Here is an 18,568-nt window from a genome sequence, read left to right as displayed (position 1 = left end):
AACCATGATGTCCAGGAGCTGTGGTTTCAACAAGACGGTGCAATATGTCACACAGCTCGTGCCACAATCGATTTATTGAAAGACACGTTTGGTGACCGCCTAATCTCACGTTTTGGACCTGTGAATTGGCCTCCAAGATCTTGTGATTTAACACCGCTAGACTACATTCTGTGGGGTTATGTAAAGTCATTGGTCTATGCGGATAAGCCACAAACCCTTGATCATTTGGAAGACAACATTCGCTGTGTTATTGCCGATATACGGCCACAAATGTTGGAAAAAGTCATCGAAAATTGGACGTCCAGATTGGACTACATCCGAGCCAGCCGTGGCGGTCATATGCCAGAAATCATATTTAAAATGTAATGCCACAAGATTATCTTGCGGATAAATAAAATTCATGTCAATCGAATCGTTGTTTTATTGCAATTTAAAGTTCTATAGCTCTAAAAAAACACCCTTTACTATGGTAGACCGGGAACTTTTTAATTGGCCTGTTATTTAACTTGAACGGTCTTCAAATTCAATATTTTCAAGAGTTGAAGTTTTTTCTGTGTTCATGTAAAAAATTTATACAACTATGAATGAGAATTTCGTAGTTTTCGAACAATTATTGCATTTTTGTTGATGGAAAAGGAAGAATATTTTTTTGGGGAATTTTTGGCGTTTTCTTTTCAGTTGCCAGTTAGATAACGATCCTGTCAAACAATTTCTCCATCATTTCATTGAATATTCCGAACCAAAGGTATCCCGATTCAATAACCTTCTCAATTCAGCTTACTTATGCGGTGACAACTCATACAACAACCTCTCATATTACATCACACATCTCAATGAAGCAGAAATTAATAAATAATCGATTACTACTATACCCAATCAAATTCTACAACCCGCCTCCCGTGATATAACAGTACCAACCCGGTGGATCATTCGAATCACTTACTATTCATCAAATTTTTCTCAAAAAACCAGAGACAAAGGAATACTCGACGAGAAACAATGCCTTATTAGCATATTCAATTTCATATAATAGTCTTGTTGCATGTATGAACAAATGCGAATTGCTACACCGTTTTTTTTGTTAAAAAAATCACGGCCGATTAACCTGGATACGGATATAGTTCCAACAAGGAAACCATATCGAATGATTGCAAAACTGTAGTTTTTAGAACTGATCGAACGACGTGCGTTCAACAGTTTTGTCACATGAATGATATGGAGATTTTGCGTGTTGTGATTTGCAATTATGGAAACATTAGTTTGGGTTTTTTCTAGATCAGACGTTAAACCACAGTTTTTTGCAATTAACGTTATGCAGAATTTACTGCAGCTTGTTGAACTCTGTGAACTTTAGAGAGGCATTCAGAGTTCCGCAAAGTTTTTGTTATTAAAACAAATTTTCATAAGTGACTCATTGAAATGTTATAATTTAATATGTAAATACACGATTCCAAGAGCCAAAGATGATTAACCAAAGATGGAATTTGATTTTCGAAATTATCAAATCTAAAGAATAAAGTTATGCCTTCTACATAAGGTGTAGGTAAATAATTTCATATCTTATTTTTCTTGAATTTGATTGATGAGAATTACATTTTATTTGTAGTTGATACGATGTTATAATCATTGACGAAACAGTTTTTGTAGTTATTAGGCCAATTGAAAAGTCCCCAATCTGATGCACATATGGCGGTGCTATTATTGAATTCATATGATTTTTAGTCACTACCAATCTTCAAACGATACGTGTCAAAATTTGACAGCAGTCCGACCATTAGTTTGTGAGATATTGCGTTGAGAGTGTAGCTTCTTTTGTTATTGTTGTTGATGGTCTGGCCCATTTTGGAGGTAATCAATGAATATTATACCTTGCGCATCCCAGAATACTGATGCCATAACCTTTCCAGCTGACTGTTGTGTTTTCCTCACTCAGCTTACTGTCGATTGGACTCCGTAGTGAAATGATGGAGCCATGTTTTATCCATTGTCACATATCGACGTAAAAATTCAGATTAATTGCACTCAAACAGTATCAAACACTTCTCAGAATCATTAACACATTGTTTCTTTTGATCGATTGTGAGCTCGCGCGGCACCCATTTTGCACACAGCTTTCTCATGTACGAATATTTGTGAATGATATGATGTAAACGTTCAGATGATATCTTCACAATGTCTGAAATTTATTGAATTTGATACTCGTTGAAGTTGAATAAACGTGAAAGTAATCAACCTAACCAATCAAGAGCTGGATTTCATTTGATGAAAATTCATTTTGTATTAGAATAACGAAAAACTACAATTTTTATGTTAACATATCCTTGTTGGTTTAATATCTCAACGGCGTAACTATCAAAAAATAGTTCTAAAAGCATTGGAGGACATGTATGATCTATTGATGATGACTATATCGACAAATAATGACCAATTCACAAGAAAAACACTTGTTAGACCTGGATATTATTGAATAAATTGTTAACTCAACTGAGAAAAGTAACTGGCGCATTCACCATTCTGCAACCAATAGTCTGTCGTGAAATAAAACTACTTTTAATCAAATTTGATGATATATTATCAAAATAGAGTACCCACAGAAACTATGGAACATAATTTTTCAATATTCAATAAGAAACAGCAAACAAAGTGTGTAAATTGAATCCAAAACAGCAACAACCAAATTCCAAACTCCTTTCTGTAGAATTAATTATCTCCGAAACAAAAATAAATCATCATTTTTCATTGTCCAACGAAATAATAACGACTAGTGCATTATGTTCAAGTAATTTATCAAGCAGGCGGTATAATGCATTCCATTCATTTCAATTTACCCCGCGCATAGCCATTATACGAAATCGATACGTTTTGAGCGAGTTATTACGACTTCTGGACACCTAATGGAATCAACAATTGAATTTCAAACTTCCATATACTTTAGGTAAAATTCCTGAATTCGAAACAAACATACGTTTGCGTGGGAATCAATTTAAACTCGATAAATATATCAAAAGTGCATTCTTCCAGCTGTCCAAACCTCACAACATACCAAATTAAACAATAATTCCAACGCAATCTCTTAATTCACCTCAGGTGTCACTGACGAAAAGCTTGGCAGAAACACAGGCTCTCAGCTACAAAAAAATTCGAACCATTTGTCGATGTCAACAATTGTCACAACTTTCAGCGTAATCAACTGAGGTGTTACTGTTAGTTTAATTCTAGATGCAAGGTGGTCCAAACTCAAACTGTGCAATATTTCTATGACAAAATCTCATATTTTGACTTAATAAGACAGCAATTTCTCTCCGAGAAATTCCTATTAAATATAAATGTGATTCAACGCATGATTTACTTCCTATCGGGCTGAAAGATAACTAGAAACGTTGTTATTAAGAGATTATAGATAGGTACTGTGAGCGCACGAATGTGTGACAGGCGGTGTTGCCGGTTGTACGTGGAGTTTATCCTCGAATTTCGAGAGACTAGTGTCACAAAGTACTTTCCGTTCTACTTTCGCAGAATCTTGCTTTAATCGATTGCGTTTCTCTTAACGTTCTTCGTAATGTTAAAATTGGTGACTGGAAGCGAGGTCCTTAACTGAAAACACTTTGGGGAACTTAGTCACGGAAGTAATTTCGACAACCAAAAGGAATACTATACTCATGTTGGGGATCCCTATGACCCCTAAATGGGTGATAACTTCAATTCTGAATGGAAACATTCATCAAATTCAATAGAACTGACTACTTGAAAATCGTCATGACATGACTATCATTCAAAATGAAAAATTTGAAGAATCTAATGTGGAGCGAAACATTTGTTATTTCTATAATTGAAAAGTTGAAATAGAATAACTGTCATTCGATTCCAATATTATACAATAGTTAATTTTAGGCAGAAACTGAATATTTTCCCAAGGAAGAAAATGAGAAAAGGTCGGTGCCTACAATTTCAGAGTTTTTCCTGATAGAGTAATTGTTTCGGTGTAATGTTTTTCCACGTTTTGACTTCTGAATTGATAAAAAACGTTCTCAGAATAAAAAGAACAAACAGTCATAGTAAAATCAAGGAACTATTATCGAAAAGGAGACAATTAACAAAAGCTCAAAAGAACACATTGTTTTTTATGAATTGTTCAATTGTTTTCATTATCTTTCAAACGACGATGTTTCGAGTTAAAAGCAATAAAAACTTTCGTATTAATCTCCCTTTTTATCATATGTATTACTGAAAGGTCCAAATATTACCTAAGCAAAAATCGATTGAAAAACACAATTTCCTACTTACGTTTGTCTTTAATCTCAGTTTTTCGCAATCAAAACCTAGCGCTGGTTACGCCGGACACAAAATTCAAAGTACCAAAGTTCATCACAGTCGTCGTGCGAGACACTCATCCGAAAATCCCTATCTTCAGGAATTCGCGCCCGAACTGGCAACGCGCCTGGCAAGATGGCGCCGTCCTTAGTCGCCGGTTTACTGACTGAGTGAGAAGTGGGCCGCGCTTTGGGGTCGGTGACCGCACGAGAAAGTTAGTGTACGTTGTACGATCCAAGATACCCATGACATTTATTCGCGAACGCGGCCCAGGGATGGATAAATAGTATTTTCGGTGTATCGACGACTCGACGCGACGCTCTCGCATACGAACTGGATCGACAGATGGTCGAGCGAACAACGATGTAGGAAATCCTCTCGTTTTTTGCGGTAGCGGCAGGCGGAGGAGGAGTTCCAACGACGCGATGGACGAAAGTTGGAAGAAGAAGAGTTTTTCTTCTCTGTGGTCGAGAGAGGATGTGGGCCACGGAAATGAATCGGTTGTGGGTGATGTGAGGTTAGGACGTTTTCGGTGGGACGAAATGTATCTATATGTAATTTTCTGTGTACTTTGGCGAACAGCTTTTTCTTGATTCGTTGTTGTGCTCATATAAAATAAAAAGACATAAATTTTGTTTGTCAAAAACTTCTTCGGCTTAAAAAGTGAAAAATACTTATTTATATTAGATTTTTTCTAATTCAGTATCGAAATGAGTTCATTACAGTTCTAGAAACAGTGCTGTAATGAACTCATTGATATGGTACCTACCTAACTCAAAATCTTTCAACTTCGACGTAACTGTTTTCAAACAATAGATATAAAAGAGAATGAGGGTTTCAAAATCATTCGTTGAAAAAGATACAATAATATTAGATAAATAATACAGGGTGATTCATTAAGAATGTTCAATCTCTTAATTGTAGATTCCAGACCTCTAAATAATTAGCATTTTCATTCTGTTTTACAATCCTCTCATTTGGTCTTCAATTTCCAAATTACAGTGTCAGCTTAGGAGATAGATCCCATCAACATCTTCTCCTCAGAGAGCTATTTGTTTGAGAACCAATCAAGCATCTGGAACAACCTTTCATAAGAGGAAACACCACCACGTGACTGCCAGTTCAAAACGAAATGGAAGATATTTCGTCTTACAAATCAGCGATTTGTATAGGTTTTTCATATTGTTTCTTCAAACAGTAATCTACATTGTAGTATTTCAATATTTTCAATTTGAGAATGAAAAAAAGTTATAATTCTGATAACTTCTCGTTTTTCGCAAAAAAAAAAAGACTCGTAAAGCACTTCCTTTCGATGAAAGTTGGAACTATTGTAATATTCCATTCATTCAATCGTGGCAACATCATACATAGTTTTGGTCCGTCTTCTTTTGAGAAAATATTGACATCCCTCGCCACGCGGTAGTAATCCCTCTTAAAACCACACCGAGTCCAAACGACAACAGAACCCATTACCCTCGCAGCTGTCCAAAACACAGAATCATCATCAAGACAGCCTGCATCCGCATCTGCTCTCTTTCCCAACCGTACCTGATGCAAACGACCACAGCGCCCCACACGGCATAGGAAGAACCTCGCATAACAGTATCGTTTTGCACATTACGACCTGTCTCCTCGTAAAATGAGGACGACAGAGCTTCCTCAAATAGAGCCTCTCCGGTTCCAAACTGCAATCGAATACCCCTGCACGAGAAATAAAAGTCCGAGAGCGGCCTCTGTAATGAGCGGGGCCATCATGCGATTCGCCTTTGTTTCAGCGCAACAGCTGCCTCGATTTCCGCCAGGTAAAGAATATCCACCGCGGTGGACGAAGACGGTGGAGAGTCGCACGCAAATGAATCGTTTGTTCCTTCCTTTATCGACGATCAGGAATATGGCATAGGTGGCTGGGCATTCTGCGGTCTCTTTTGTCTGCACCGCCCGCAGATGGTGCCAGGAAAGAGGCTGCTTTGGTTTGGATGCGCTGCTATCGGTCTTGTGGGTTTTGTAATCGCGAGAAGGGATGGGATGGTTTCGATGTGATGTTGAGGCCTTCTTCAGGCTATAATAATGATTTGGAGTATGGGGAGTTGGTCAATAGAAATATAGATATGTATTTCACGACTCATTAGTCTTAATAAGTCGTGAAATACATATTTTCAGCCCCATTTACCAATTTCCTGTACTCTAACCTAACCTAGTTAGATTAGTTCTGCATAAGATCCAGTTCCGATATAAAGAACTCATAGAAAGTGATATTGAACCAACCTAAACTAACCTTGTTCGGTTAGGTAAAGAACTCATAGAAAGTGATATTGAACTAACCTAACCTAAATATGTTAGGTTAGTTCTGCATAGGATCCAGTTCCGATATAAAGAACTCATAGAAAGTGATATTGAACCAACCTAAACTAACCCAGTTAGGTTAGGTAAAAAACTCATAGAAAGTGATATTGAACTAACCTAACCTAACCTTGTTAGGTTAGGTTAGTTCAATATCACCTAACTAGGTTAGGATAGGTTAGGTTAGTTCAATATCAATTTCTATGAGTTCTTTACCTAAGCTAACTAGGTTAGTTTAGGTTGATTCAGAAAATCTTCTAGGACTAATTGGATAGGATATGAAAGAAAAATGGTCGTAATTCTAAAAGACTGAGCCTTAGCAATCGAATACTAGCAGAGTATTATACCTGCACATCAATACCTTCCAGGATCATTCCTTTTAACTTCGAAAATTATAATCAAAACCATAAAAACCTCAACACCCAAAATCAAACCACAAAACCCCCTACCCCTCTAAGTAGAATAATTGATTCTTTATTCCTATTTTATTTCTAAATTAATAGAAACACAACATACTTTACGAGGCAAAATCTCAAAACGATTGAAGATCCACAAGGGACAGTACTGGAATCATTGTTGTTTTTGGTGGGTGTGTAGATGATGAAGCGATTCTGTGATAAGTGTCAACAATGTGAAATACGAACAAGATATGGCGAAATTATAAAAGTTCAATTGCCATTTGACAGCACATTAACAGAATTAATTCTAAGATCTCTATTTGATGAAATACACAGATTGAAAATTGGATCATTTCAAGTAAGTTCATCAAAACCTGTCCTCTTCAAATACTTCATATCAAAAACACAGTATGAAAGTGGAAAAGAGGATTCACAAAATCATACAACGATTGGGTTACCACAGGGGACAGTGCGAGGATCATTATTGTTTGAGTGGGAATATAGTCAACAACAACTACAGTAGTAGTGGGTAGATGATAAAACGAAAGTGTCATAAGTGTCAATAATGTGGAATACGAACATGATATGGCGCAATTCAATTGCCATTTGACGGCACATTAACAGGGTTAATTCCGAGATCTCTATCTGATTAAATACACAGATTGAAAATTGGATTATTCCAAGTGAAAAATTCGGAACCTACTCCTCTTCAATTACTTCATATCAAAAACAGAATATAGCAGTGGAAAAGAGAATCTACAAAATCATACAACGATTGGGTTACCACAGGGGACCATACGGGGACCATTATTGTTTTTGGTGGGTGTCTAATCAACATAATAATTGGGATTATCATATATCAATAGAATCATAAGTGTCAATAATGGGAAATACAAACATAATATGGCGAAATTATAAAGGTTCAATTGCTATTTGACAGCACTTTAACAAAGTTAATTCATAGATTTCTATCTGATTAGATACACACATTGAGAATTGGATCATTTCAATTGAATAATATAAAACCTACTTCTCTTCAATCATTTCATATCAAAAACAATATAATATGGAAAAAGTGAATCCGCAAAATCATACAACGATTGGGTTACCACAGGGGACAATACGGGGTCCATTATTGTTTTTGGTGGGAGTATAGTTAACAAACTATGGTGGGTAGATGATATAGTGATAGTGTCATAAGTGTCAACAATGTGAGATACGATCAAATATTTATAAAATAAAGCACCCAAAAACTCTCCACCACTCCTTCACCTACCAGTATTTTGGCAAAAGCCACCGCCCGTCAAGCGACAGGTCCGAGATGCGTGATACCAATGTTAACATTTCGGTAATTCGATAGCGGTCTGTCAGCTTTCCTGCGTTCCGTAGTACCGTTCGGCGAAGGTTACGCCAGGGACCGCCACGCGCGCTGTTTGCGGTCCCGGACCGCAAAGGGCACCTTCGCCATGGCACCGCAAAAAAGCGGACGGTGTCTTGCACCCAAATTGAAGCGGTGAATGGCGGTCCCAGAAGAAATTCGGTCGTTTCGGTTTTTTTCACGACATCCGTTTCGCAGGGCGTCCACCTCTACGTTAAGGTTTCCACCCACCGCAGGATTGTCGTAGCAGTCAAGGTAATTCGTAGTAGAAGTTACGGCACTTTGTATCTCTCGTATACAATAATGAGACTTCTCTAAATGAGTGGAGTACCACAGGGGGCAGTACTGGGGCCATTATTGTTTTTGGTGGGTGTACATACCAACAACGGCGGCAACAAACTGTGATTCTCGGATGTCATAAGTGTCAACAATGTGAAATAGGAACATAATATGACGAAAGTATAAAAGTTCCATTGCCATTTGACAGCACCTTGACAGAGTTAATTCCAACATCTCTATCCGATTAGAGAGACATATTGAAGATTGGATCATTTCAATTGGATAATTTAAAACCTACTCGTTCTCAATTATCTTAATAAAAAACACAATAGGTGTTTTTAATATGAGATAATCGAAAAGATTGGGGTACCACATGAGGCAGTACGGAACCAGTGTTGTTTTTTGGTGGGTGTATAGTCAACATACTCTGGTAGGTAGATGATATAGCGATATTGTCATAAGTGCCAATAATGTAAGATACAAAAAAAATTTGAATATAGCACCTAAACAGAGTTGTTTATTATTGTTTTGGTGGAGCAACACACTGTGATTACCGAATGATGGAAGTGATTTTGTCATAAGTGTCAACAATGTGAAATACGAACATAATATACCGAAAGTATAGAAGTTCCATTTCCATTTAACATCACATTAACAGAGTCAATTCCAACATCAATATCCGATTAGATGGACAGATTGAAAATTGGCTCATTCCAATTGAATAATTTAAAACTATTTCTTTTCAATTATCTCATATTATAAACACAATATACTATCTGTAATATCATTAATCGAATGGAGTACCACATGGGGCAGTACGGGACCATTGTTGTTTTTTGGTGGATGTATAGGTAGATGATTTAGCGATATTGTCATAAGTGTCAATATTGTGAGATACAAAAAAGAATCTTTCCTACTAGATAGTCTTTTATTTTGAAGTCTATGATTCGGATATTTGAGTTGCAATTTGAACAGCAGACAACATTATCACTCTCATCAACTCTTCTGCCTAGAAATCCATCATAAAGCACTCCAGTTCATCGAATCAACTCCCACAATTATAACGAGTAGTCACTTCCAAGAACAGACATAGTATAGTTGGCCTATGAGCGGACATCCTGTGTTGATTTCTTCTTATCCCCAGAGTTTATGGGATTCCACGCAGGTGTACCAACTCTCGACTAAAAATAACCCGTACGACTAGACGATTGATTGAAATGTAAGCATGCCAATTGATCGTAAGAGCAGCCAGATTTGGTGAACTCACAAAATGTAACGATGTGTTTCAGAGATTTTTCGAATAAACAAACATCAAAGGGGACATTGTTGATCTTTGATCCTTTGATTCTTCTTCGGCTTTTAGTGAAAGTACTTTGGTTCTAATGAGTTTGTTGATTTTGAAAATTCGCATTACAATTATTTCTCGATCAGTTTCATAGTAGGGAGTGAATAATGAAGAATTGCACTTTTATGTCATCTGAGACTTCTAACTGCTGAAAGTGGCCATTTGAGTAATGGCTATATCAGAAGACCAAAAAAAGTCCAAACACCGCTTACCGATTGTTCGTAGACCTCACAGTATGTAAAAATTTCGAACTCAAAATTAGAAAAAAAAATCGTAAAAATTGACTTTCTGCACAATAATCGTTATATCACCTGAAATATTGGTCACAGCTCTCTCAAATACAAACGTTTTTCATAGATTCAGCTGTGATCTAAATCAAATTGAGGTTTCAAGTCCGCATCTTGCATCAAGGAGATTTGGCAGTCTCGAGAATATTATCAAAAAATTCCTTGAAAATTTCTGTTTACAAGATATAATTTCTGAAATAATGGACTAATCGCTGAAAAGCAAGCATTTTCGTCTTCTACCTTGACGATTCAGTCGATATAATGGTATAAAATTCCCATGTGGGAACTCATCTTAACTTAAAAAAAATTATCATGGTATGGAAAATTTGATAAGTACAGATTTGTTGAGCTTATGAGCAGAAATTTTCACAAAATATTCGCAAATAGTCATCCATTTCACAAAAATGATCACAGTACCGAAAATTTTACTCTTCATCCACTAATATTCACTGACAGCTGACTTATCCACAAGGCTGCCAACCTAAACTCCAACGTTGCCAGCATTCCCTAATTCACTCTCACTTTCCGTCCGATATCTGGGCCAACCATGGTTCGACCGCCGAATCCGAAGATCTAGATGGTTCGAATGACCCATTACCGTGGCCCACATTGATCTACCCATCCGGTAATCTCACGAACAGCCTCCAGCCTCTCACCGCTCATCTCAAATTCTCTCGAAAACAGAAGTGCCGCGTCGATTTGGCAACGCGCTCGGAGCTCCTCAATCATCCGAGCAATGAACTCTCTGGGATCGGAGAGATTCCATTTTTTATTCGTTTTCTAATAGGGTTGCCATATACGACTCCGCAGTGAGAGATCTTTGTGAAACCTACGCCATCCGTCGCCTTCTTAGATTAGGTGGACTACGCGGAAATCCCTGTTTCGGTATGTGCAGCTTCGAATTGCAGGGCTATTATGACCATACGGAGTTTCGTCTGTCGAAATGTAACTTCCTAGGCAACAGTGATATCGATAGGTTTTTTATAGAAGCAGATGTTGAGTAAACAGGATTTTGTCATAAGTGTCAACTATGTGATATAAGAACAAGCATGATCGAATATTAAAGGTTTCATAATTGGCACATGATAGCACCTTAACACAGTCATTGTTAATATTATATCTCTGTTATTAGATACATTGATTGAATATTTAATCGAGATAACCAACCAATTCATAACGTAATTGGTGATTTCTTGAATTTGTCATAAGTGCCAACAATGTGACATAGGAACTTACATGACCAAATTATGATATGTTTTTGTTATATAGCACCTTAATACAATAATTTTCAATGTGCCTTCCTGATTAGATGAGCGGAGCAGCAAATCTGTAACCGAACCGAATCTTAATGTTGTTTTGATGATCATAAGTGTCAGCAATGTGTAATACGAATATTATGAGAATCTATTGCCATATAACAGGCCAATTTGAAAGTCCCCAGTCTTACAGAGTAAATCACATTTTTTTGGCAAAATTCGATATTATTATTCAACATAGTTGCCTTCGAGGGCGATACAGCGATTATAACGATCTTTCAACATTTCGATCCCATTTTTGTGATACGATTTGTCATTTGCTTCAAAATGGGCCTCAGTTTCGGCGATTACTTTCTTCATTGGAGCTAAATTTCTTTCCAGCGAGCATTATTTTGAGGTCTGAGAACAGGAAAAAGTCGCTGGGGACTAGATCTGGCGTAAACGGTGGATGCAGAAGCAATTCGAAGTCCAATTCATTCAATTTTGCCATTGTTTTCATTGATTTGTGACACGGCGCATTGTCTTGATGAAACAGCACCTTTTTTTTCAAATGGGGCCGTTTTTTGACGCTTTCATACTTTGAACGATCCAATAACGCTATATCATAATCGCTGTTGATGGTCTGGCCCTTTTGGAGGTAATCAATGAATATTATACCTTGCGCATCCCAGAATACTGATGCCATAACCGTGCCAGCTGAATGTTGCATATTTCCACGCTTAGGATTCAGTTCATCGTGTGCAGTCCACTCAGCTGACTGTCGATTGGATTCCGCGGTGAAATGATGGAGCCATGTTTCATCCATTGTCACATATCGACGCAAAAATTGAGGTTTATCGCAAATAAACAGCTTCAAACACTGTTCAGAATCATTAACACGTTGTTGCTTTTGATCGATTGTGAGCTCGCTCGGCACCCATTTCGCACACAGCTTTCTCATGTACAAATATTCGTGAATGATATGATGTACACGTTCTTCACAATGTCTGCTATCTCGATCAACTTCACTTTACGGTCATTCAAAATTATTTTGTGAACTTTTTTGATTTTTTCGTTGGTGACAGCCTCTTTTGGGCGTCCACTGCGTTCGCCGTCTTCGGTGATCATTTCACCACGTTTAATCTTAGCATACCAATCAGTGATGGTCGATTTTCCTGGTGCAGACTCCGGAAACTCTTCATCAAGCCATGATTTTGCTTCAAGTGTATTTTTTCCCTTCAAAAAGCAATATTTTATAAGCACACGAAATTCTTGTTTCTTCATATTTTTTCAAATAACAAAAGTAGCTACACTCACAACGCAATATCTCACAAACTAATAGTCAGACTGCTATCAAATTTTGACACGTATCGTTGGAAGGTTGGTATCAATTAAAAATCTTATGGATTTAATACCAGCACCGCCATCTGTGCATCAGACCGGGGACTTTTCAATTGGCATAATAGGAGCACACTTGAATGATAAGATATATCGTTATATACTACCTAAATAGAGAAATCTTCAACAAGTATTTCTGATTAAGTGCATTCATTGAAATTTGAGGCCATACACAACTTTGATGGTGTTATATTGATCCTGTCATAAGTGTCAACAATGTGACATACGAACAATATAAGCTTTTGTTGCCATGTAGCACCTGAATAGAACCATTTTCAACATATCCTCCCAATTAGATACATTCATTCAAGATTCAATCGAGACAAACAGCCAATTTTAAACGCAATTTTGGATTTGTCTTACAAAGCTTTCTCCAAGAAATGCACATGGGCGATCAAAGAGACAATTTTTAATTTTCCACCTTTATAAGCAACCTCAAAACTCCTTTAATATCTCCTGAAAATCTGCAGTAGACAAGATCTCCGAGTGTACATGATATATAAATAATTCATAACAGCCTCAAGTATGTAAGTATGTAAATCCTTCCGAATCGCATTATCCGTGGAAATATCACCTGATAAAATATACTCCCATCGTCCCATTTTCCCTACACAAATGCATAACTCTTTCGAATGGTACAAACATTCAAGTTGTTTTCTAGACTGAGATAATTGACTGTCCACATAAATAGAATGTTGTTTATATAACACACGGAGTGGATAGAGGCAATTTTCACACATAGGAGTAATGAAATTCTCGTATGGTAATTTACTTTGTTTCATAAGTATGTGATGATGATATGTACGGGGATTTCGAGAAATCGAGGTTCGGAGTTTTCCTGTTGTGTTTCGAACTGAAAGGAGAACAGAAGTATTTTTGGGTAGCTTGAATTTTTTGAACCACTATCTGCTTGCAAAATATCCTTAAACTTCAACATCCAAATAAAATGAGCTTCAATGATGGTTTTGAGTTCATTTGATTCAAAGATTTCAGCTCCTGCAGTTTCCCAAAAAAACAATAAGAATAATAATAACAACAAAAAAAATATCAATAACAACAACAAAAATAACAATAACAACAACCAAAATTACAATAACAACAACAAAAATAACAATAACAACAACAAAAATAACAATAACAACAACAAAAATAACAATAACAAAAAAAATATATAACAAGAAATAGAGACGTACTGCTAAAACTACATATCCTCGAGAGCAATATTTTAGCACGGCAACCTTGACCATTTAACATGATCCATTGCCCAGCTCATACCTGAAGAAAAATATTTCAATGATTTTTCCGTTTCCCAGTACCCAAAACAGTGAATATAAGTCTAAAAAACCTGCATTTCGCGCTGAGGAAGATACAATGCACTCATAGTAAAAATGGCATTATCGTTATAGGTCAATCGTGCCAACATGCAAGCATAATCACAATGTGATATTCATTTCTTGATATGATGTGAGGAAAGGGTTAATCATACATTTCTCACTCAGATAGGACATAATCACACTCAATTAGCTCATAGGAATGATAAGTCATTTCACAGTGAAATAATGTTGCATTTTCAACAACGGCTAGCCTCTTCTTCTTATAAATGATTGAACAGGTTGTTTCAAAATAGTATACTGATCCTTAAAAAAGTTTTTCATGAATAATAGAAAAAATTAGCTGAATCTAGGGTAAAAATCAACCAGGAGGAAAAGTGCATCCATCGAATGTGAGTAGTGAGAGACGCACTTATTAAAGTGTGATCCTTCATCATTTTTATTATTGCTGACCTATTATCCGGGCGTCTTTTTAGTTGAAGGTTAGCAATTTAGCAATTTGAATAGTTTATCTACTGCCGAACGTGTGGAAATTGTGATAACTCACTACAAAAATAATGATTCTGTAGTAACAAATGTAATGCATTATGGGCAGATTATTATCGTCATAATCGTCTTAAAAAAATTCGAAGAGGCCTATTCAACGTCTAAATGTGAAATCGACCGAAAATATTGCTGCTGTGAGTGAAAGTGTTGAAGAAGATCCAAATTTATCCATTTCTCGGCGCGCAGAACTTTTGGACTTTTCTTACGGCACACTATAGCGTATTTCGCATCTGGATTTACATTTCTACGTTTTTTTCACTTGGTGGCTATAAAACAAGCAAAATTGTCGCATATGATGCAGTGGAAATCCTCATGTAACTTCTGAGAGCCTTACCTCCACAAAAAGTCAATGCATGGTGTGCAATTTGCTCTGATTGGAGTGATTGGCTAGTACTTCTTCGAAAATGAAGAAGGTGTCACTCAAACCGTCAAGGCGATAATCCTATCGACTATTGACGATCTGAAAACCAACATCTGTAAAGTTATTAGTGAGCTACTGCCCAAAAGATGCCAGCGAGTCATCAAAAATTACCTTCTGTAAGAGCTCAAGCCGAGGACATATGAAAAATGATGGCAGAGTCCAAGCATCAAATTGAAATGAAAATTCAAATGGATCGAGGCATATTTTAGTTGCTTTTACTTTTGGAACCACAAAATAGATAACCTTTTATCTAGTTTTTGAGTCACCATTGGAAGAAAACGCAGGTGTTTGGGCATCAGGGCATCGATTCATACAATGTGGAGTATTTCTGCTGGCTTTCAATCAAATAGCCCCTGTTTTCATTAGGTTGTCATGCACGTTTGGTTATAAGATATCAGGAGTGGTCTATCGCTACTCACATACGTTGGCAACTCGTTTCCTTGTGTATAACTTTTAGCATTTAAGCATCATTATTAAAGTTTGATACTCCTTAGTTTCTATCAACTTTAGAGGTACAAGGAGTTAAAATTTCGGAGAACCAATGTAGCCCCCAAATCAATACATATTCATCATCCATACAAGAAAATGCTTCACCTCCACAATGGGCAGGCAACCGTCTTATTCACCCATAAATCTAAAATCCACAACGCGAAAGTCTGCCAACTATAACTCATTTTAATGTGGTTATAATGTTGACTAGGAAAGTTCCTCAGTAAAACGCAACGAGCCAGCGAATAGGTGGGTGTTGAACAATCCCAAGTGATAATCACTGCAGCAGCATACGCCGGATCCGTATTACAGTAATTGAATTTAATAGTCCGAGTACTTTGAAATTCAATAACTGTCTATTATGAATAAATCATATGTGTCCGCTTGAAGGAAGCGCAAGTAAGATCTTCTGGGTACATTAGCATGAGAATGCGTCCTCTCTTTAGAAGAAGTGGGTTAGCAGATTACTTCGTTCGCTATGATGGTCTCTCTCCGAAGGTATCAATCAATATCGCGAAGAGGTGTACTTTCTTCGATCGATTACTTGGGTACGTGTCAAGGATTATGCGATATGATGGGGGAAGAGATTCTGCAAGCTCCAAACGATTGGTCTTTGAGACGATAATTTGCGAAATTGAATAAATCGTAAACGAAAAAAGTAAGCATTAGAAATAATAACAATAATAATATATGAAGTGTGTGATTTTTGCATGAAATACAAAGATTCAATAACCATAATTAGAATAATCTGTAATCTGATTTAGGTCAAAATACGCGCCGTTTTGTTCGATAACTTGTTGCCATTTTGAAGGTTATATCCTTATGCCTCTCTTATAGAAGCTTTCGTCCCTATTGGCAAAAAATTGAGACAGTCAAACACACAACGAAACCTTTCTGGCCGTCAATCCTAGCTCAACCATCAATTTCCACTGGCTCACCGACCGTTTTCGCTTGACGTTGTCGTAATTGATCCGCTTTTCATCACCAGTCTCCAACCGCTTCAAAAATAGGTCGATATAGCGATCTGTTCGGTGAACAAGCGCTCAAAACGGCAAGTTCATCACGTTATCGAATAATATGGACGGAATTTGCAAGAACAATCCTTAAAATTTAATTGAGGTATTCTACGAATTATTTGAATAGGCCCAAGAAGAGGAGTTGATGTAAACTGCTAATGTTCTGAAGTCAGCAGAACTTCCTGTATATGTTCAAAGACCATGCATTGTCTGAACTACCCATTAGTATGTACCCCTGTAATCTCTATGGAAGATCTGGCATTGTTTTAAACGTAAGGGTTAGATTCCTCAAATCTAAGGAATTTCCTGAATAAATCTCTCTCTATTGAATGCGTAAGATCTATACAATAATTAATTGATTAGACGAACTTCTAGAATATCAAACCCCTCGAAACAAAGTAGTGTACACGTAAAAATAAAATGAGACCATTCAAAATTGAAATGAAAATGACACTTTTATAGCAATAACCATCAAAGAATCACAAAATTATTATTTTTTCTCCACAAAATTCTTACACAATTCAATTGTTATCTTGAATGAGTGACCTAATTGGGTCTGAGGTTATAAAAAGATTTCCTTATATTATGAGTTAAATGAATCCGAAGCAAACTTATCAATTTTTAACGTCGGAGATCAATGAACCCTGTTATTACATTTGATTCATTACTGTGAACATAATTAAAAGGTATTTATTTGAATTGATCAACTCATAATATTCAATTCAAGGTTCAAATGAATCAAAAATTAGCAATGGTGTTCAATACAAGTATTTGACTATAAAGAACAGTAAGTACAGTACTTACTGGATAGAAGATAATCGTATTTCGAAAATTCAAACTTGTTGGTTAGGTAGCATTCACTTTCATTTATTTATTTTTTATTATCATTAAAAATTAAACTTTATGTAGAGGATCGTTCAATATGAAGGTAATATCCGAGGTAATATCAGAGGTGCCTTAAAATTGTAAGTTTCAGTTCTCAATTTATTCTTAAGCAGTGAATTCATTATTGCGTCAATTGAGATAAGTAGTATCCAGTTACAATCCCAATTAATTTGTAAACAACAATCAATCCGTCAACAATAGCCATTCGAAGAGTAAAGAAGATATTTTGATTTCCTATTGTTGTTTATTCAATCAGAATACTTTTTATAGCGGAAACACTCTTTCAATGAACTGATACAACAATAAATAACATGATGAGCTGATTGCAATCAAAGTAGAACTCTTACAAAGTATGAACAATGAGGCAATAAAACAGAGCTAAGGTAATTCAGATTTGTGGAAAGGAGTTGAATTAGAGAATCAGACTGCGAAGCATAAAAGTAACTAAACAGTATCGACAGAAATGACTGAGTTATTGAAGCTGTCAAACAGCTCATCCAGCAGCAATTTCTATAAGAACGGAACCCTGAAACGGATATTAAAAGATAAATATTCATCAACTTCCTCCTTCGAGTTTAAGTGAAGCCTGTATTATGCATCGGTTAGAGAATAGTTCCTGTTTACTTCGATGAAATTTTCATTATGTAGCTGTATAATGGAACGATGTCGAAGCTTATATGCTTTTAGACCTTTAGAGGGATTCCACACTGAATGGATGCATATTTCATGGAGCTTCTCAGTGTTTGCTAGGATAAAATTGGGATTAGAAAATTAATATAGCCCGAAAATTATTTGATAAAGCTTACAAGAAATTTGGAATCGATAGATTAAATCTATTACGTAGAAGATCACATAAATATGTGTGGAAAATATTATTATGTGTTTTAAATTTCATAATTATATGAGGAG

At 36.4% G+C, this 18,568-nt stretch overlaps 1 protein-coding gene across 3 annotated transcripts in view; it reads right to left on the bottom strand.

The window, feature by feature from the left end:
* Positions 1-18,568, bottom strand: part of LOC123682056 (ABC transporter G family member 14) — a 162,785-nt gene that overhangs the window by 39,187 nt on the left and 105,030 nt on the right. Inside the window, exon 1 of one of the 3 annotated variants that reach the window (XM_045620445.1) lies at positions 4,285-4,651. The exons of the other annotated variants lie outside the window; for them this stretch is intronic. The gene's annotated coding sequence lies outside the window, so the exon portion shown is untranslated. Of the gene's footprint in view, positions 1-4,284; positions 4,652-18,568 lie in introns of those variants that run through there. 3 annotated transcript variants of the gene reach the window in all.

The sequence above is a fragment of the Harmonia axyridis genome, chromosome 6 (genome assembly GCF_914767665.1).
Source record: "Harmonia axyridis chromosome 6, icHarAxyr1.1, whole genome shotgun sequence".
NCBI lineage: Eukaryota > Metazoa > Arthropoda > Insecta > Coleoptera > Coccinellidae > Harmonia > Harmonia axyridis.
The sequence above is the reverse complement of the archived record's forward strand: the minus strand, read 5'-3'. Positions and strand labels throughout refer to the sequence as shown.